At 32.0% G+C, this 4,335-nt stretch overlaps 1 protein-coding gene across 2 annotated transcripts in view; it reads left to right on the forward strand.

Annotated features, from left to right (window-relative positions):
* The window catches only part of LOC108973418 (facilitated trehalose transporter Tret1), a 29,010-nt gene that overhangs the window by 9,554 nt on the left and 15,121 nt on the right, over window positions 1-4,335 (forward strand). The window contains exon 1 of one of the 2 annotated variants that reach the window (XM_018940677.1): window positions 2,600-2,637. The exons of the other annotated variant lie outside the window; for it this stretch is intronic. The gene's annotated coding sequence lies outside the window, so the exon portion shown is untranslated. Of the gene's footprint in view, window positions 1-2,599; window positions 2,638-4,335 lie in introns of those variants that run through there. 2 annotated transcript variants of the gene reach the window in all.

The following is a 4,335-nucleotide window of genomic DNA, read 5'->3' on the forward strand; positions in this document are numbered from 1 at the left end:
AAATCAATATTTTTGATTCGAATCAAACCGAGCGATCGAATATCAGTCAAGGATTCATAGTTACGGAACCAACTCACTTAGCTCAAGCAATGTTATCAAATAATCTTGCAAAGTCAATTATATAATATTTAACCGGAGAGGATGTTCTGGGAAACCACTAATTGTTTTTGAGATTCCCACTAGTTGTTAAGTTTTAAAAGTTTTCTTTCCTAAGAGCTAAGGTGAAGTTAGTTGAAATCAAATGAAAATCAAATTAAGGAACCAAATTTGATTAATGATATATCTACTATATATACAATCAGAAATATTATACAATTCTTAATTGGAAAATTCGTAATGTGTCTTTCTCCAAATAAAGATGATCTCTACACAATATAATTTCATTCATATTAGCTGTTTCCAAGAATATACTCAATTTAATAGGTATTGTTGAACTAATGCCGTCACAGCCGTCACACAGTATTTAACTAATTAATCTAAGTTTTTTTCGAGGATAAGAATTTCAAGTAAAATATAAAAAAGATAATTTTTCATAATTTTATTAGTTATTATTGAACAATTGAGATTTTTGTAATATAGACACCGMGCCTTTAACTCGAAAACCAAATCTGGGTTCCACGGAACTTGAAGAACGTGTCTTATACATCAAATGCGCTAAACTTTACAGTTAAGGGGTTACATGGGTTTTCTCGAGTACAAAGCAGCCTTTTTCAACGACTTGTTTTTTTCATATAAAAATGAAATATTTTGTTGGAATTTTTTATTGTTACAAAGATATATTTTAAACTCGGGCATTGCGACGCGATTTCCGGTGCACCTCAGAAAAAAAGGTGCGGCCTCGTTGGTGAGATAACTTCTTACGTGTTTGGGCTAAAATCTTAACTTAGAACTTGGACGAAGGTAAAAAACTGAAAATTGTATTTTTGGCAGACATTTCTAAAAAAAATTCAAATATCGAGACATTTTTTTTTCAAATAGTAATAAAAATAAAACCCAATCCGTCGTCCAAGTCTTTAAGAATTGTATCTCAAAGACCTGTGTAAAATTTCATRAAGATCGGTTGWGTTCTCGAGAAATCTAGGACAATAATCTGGAAATATTGTAAAATATAATAAAATAATAAACAACTTCGATTTTTTGAAGCCCGTAAACCTATGTAACCCTCTAATACTATGTTCGGACCGACAACGAAAACATGTTTTCGTGGCAAAAACTGGTTTTCGCACGAAAACTTGTGTTTTCGTCCATGTAAAATCTGTCAAACGAAAACACAGTTTTCGCTKAAAACTACTTGAAAACTTACATTCCACTCATAATAATCGGTGCCTGCTGTAGTTTAATCGATGTTTTTGGAAGACATGTTTTGCCGGCCCTAAATTGTCACTTGATATTTGTTTACATTCCACATACAAATACAGCTGTCGCTTGATATTCTCATACGAGGAGGATTCTCTTACTCTTGCAAAACCTTGCACCGTGCAGAAATTACAGAATTTTCTCTTTGGTTCTCAATGGCTGTAAAATATTTCAGACCAAAACCCATGTTTATTTTCCTGCCATCATATATCACTAGATTCTGCAATGGGTGCTCTCTTGGCTTTGCATATTTCGGTAAAGGATTTTTGCATTTTGTGTCATCGTGCAATCTTGCAAGAGTAAGAGAATACCGCTTTTAATAGTTGTCAGTGAAATCTTATCGAAAACACACATTGTCGGTCCGAACGACTTAGATTCCACAAATTACAAATGTGTTTTCAAAATGTTTTCAATRTCGGTCCGAACATAKTATAAGGGGTTACCAGATCGCTGATGTGTACGATTTGTCCGGGAAGGTTGTCACACCAAACACGGTTTTCACGACTTTTAAACCTTGGTATGGTAAYTTTCGAAAGCATACAAAATATAATGTCAAGAAAAATTTTTTACTTTGACARCTTGTTTGACAGTTATCCTTTCAGGAATTTCTATTTCGCTGAAAGGACACCCGAGAGCTCTAAGTTTTCACTGGTAATAGAAGTGTTATTTAGTATTAATTTGTAATACTTTCGTTTTTTATAAGATCAACTTCGTTTGCACCGAAGCTAGATAACTTTAATAAATAAAATAGTTTCCATACAAGAACTTTTGACACTTCTGTTCGTATGACAGCTATATATTATAGTGGTCAGAAATCGCTCCCGACAAATGTGCAGCTCCTAGGTGTTACAAACTTAGTGGCAAACTTAATGTACCTTGTTTAGGGTATAAATATGCTTATTGAAGCAATGGCCTATTTTTAAAAATTTCGCAATGCGTCGGTATCGTATTTTAAGACACACATACATATATACATTGCTATATAAATAAATATATTTCGCAATAATTGCCAAGTACGGTTCATGGAAAAAACTATCATCGATAGACGCCTGCCATTCACATTGTACACACACTTCCATTTATTTTCAAATTAAAACGTATTAAAATTACAACAAAAATACGGCGAAAAATTGATTCATTTACTATCAAAACAATGACGAAGGCAAAAGTCGGTGCATTAATGTTAATGATCTAATTGATTAGGTTCATTACGTTAAACAGACACGCTTATCAGTCAAGAACGCACTTGGTGCTACGAGTGCGAGTTTACAAAGTAGCAAGGTAAATCATATTTAATAACGTTAATTGTTATCAGACAGTTAAAAACAAAAATTCGGAAAGTACCAGCCAACACTAAGGTGCTATAAACACATATCGGACAATCAAACTCGTGCCATCGCGTAGGATATAGATAAAAATGTGAAATTTAAAGTCTGAAATGCTTATTTGGGTTATAAGACATGATGGGTGGTTACTTGCAAAGACTTTTTTTACGATTCATTTAATGATTGTCGAGCTGGAAGACTTGCTAAAGAAATATGGGTTGAGTAGTTTAAGAATCTAGCAYATAAATTGCTAAATGAATCATATTTAAACAGCAGCGTCATCTATCCAACTCATATTTAAAGTCTATGAGCAGTAGCGTGCGGTAAGGAATATTTCAAATAATCAAAAATACGATATATCAGCGGAATATTAAGGCGATTCTTGACATGCAATCCTACGGAATACACATTTAGGCTTTATCAACTATAATTATATGAAACAACAAAACAAAACTATAAATCATTATCTGCCCTCTTCAAATACGTGAAAAATACGTGAAGAATTTGACACTCTGAAGTGAACACTTCTAATTATTATATGATTAAAATCGCCTAACGTCAACAGTCGCATAATTCTTATTTAACCGACATTATATTGTGTGTGTGAGTACTCATTAAACACTCATTTTCGACTAACTAGCCAAATATTGATAAGGTTGTACTTCCTTGACTATAAAAGTTGCTTTCCATTTCATTTAATTGCTCATTTTTATGGTAGCTGTCGCTATTGAAGCGTAAAAAGTGCGGTCAGTTTTGAATTCAGTTTAAGAAGTTTATCTATCGAAAAATACTTAAACTTGAAATATTTTGCCATGCTTTTCAAACTGTAAATGTTTACTACATAATGTGTAGTCAATTGAGTAAAGTGGCTTTCAAATATTTCTTTCATATTATGATCTCGATATTAGCTGAAAATAAAACAAACAAACGCTTCACTTYATCAAAAGTATTGATATTGATAGCTCTGTGTGTCCATTACGGATCTTAACTGATACCTATGGAATTGGTAATAAAACTTTGAACAAATTAGTGGACTTAATTGTAAAATGGTAGTAATAAGTAAATGTATGTAATATTTTTAGTTAAAGCTAAAGTGCATGAAGGCACTGGTATATCCTTAATTTCAAGAGACGAAACTTAAWTTTATAAAAGTCGAAAACTGTATCCCATCAGTTTAGATTGATTTTACATTGGTTTTTTATGGAATATTCTCGGTAATTACAGATTTGCCGACATTGTAATATTATTAGTAAATATTAAAGACTCGATACTTTTATAGACTTATATTTATTTTCGTTTGAGAACATTTTCCGTATATTATAATATATTTTTCTATTACAAACTAATACTTAGTCTTACTAAGTTTTTCTGWGGGACTTTCTACGAATAAAATGTCAATAAAAACAGCTAGGGGGAATTCCCATCAAATCAAAACAGATRCCTACTGGCTACTAAATTTAAATTATAACGAATATAACTACAATTAAATCACTATCAACACCTACCTGTTGYTTTATTTACGAATAATTAATGAATATTTTAATTGCAAACGGCGAGTTTAGCGGACCTACGTAACAACGACAGACCTTTTCGTCTCATACAAAGTAATTTCATTAAAAATTTATAGGAAATGCAAATCGAATATTGTGCTGAT

Source organism: Bactrocera latifrons, unplaced genomic scaffold (genome assembly GCF_001853355.1).
Source record: "Bactrocera latifrons isolate USDA-ARS-PBARC rearing strain unplaced genomic scaffold, ASM185335v1 scaffold_478, whole genome shotgun sequence".
NCBI classification, from domain to species: domain Eukaryota; kingdom Metazoa; phylum Arthropoda; class Insecta; order Diptera; family Tephritidae; genus Bactrocera; species Bactrocera latifrons.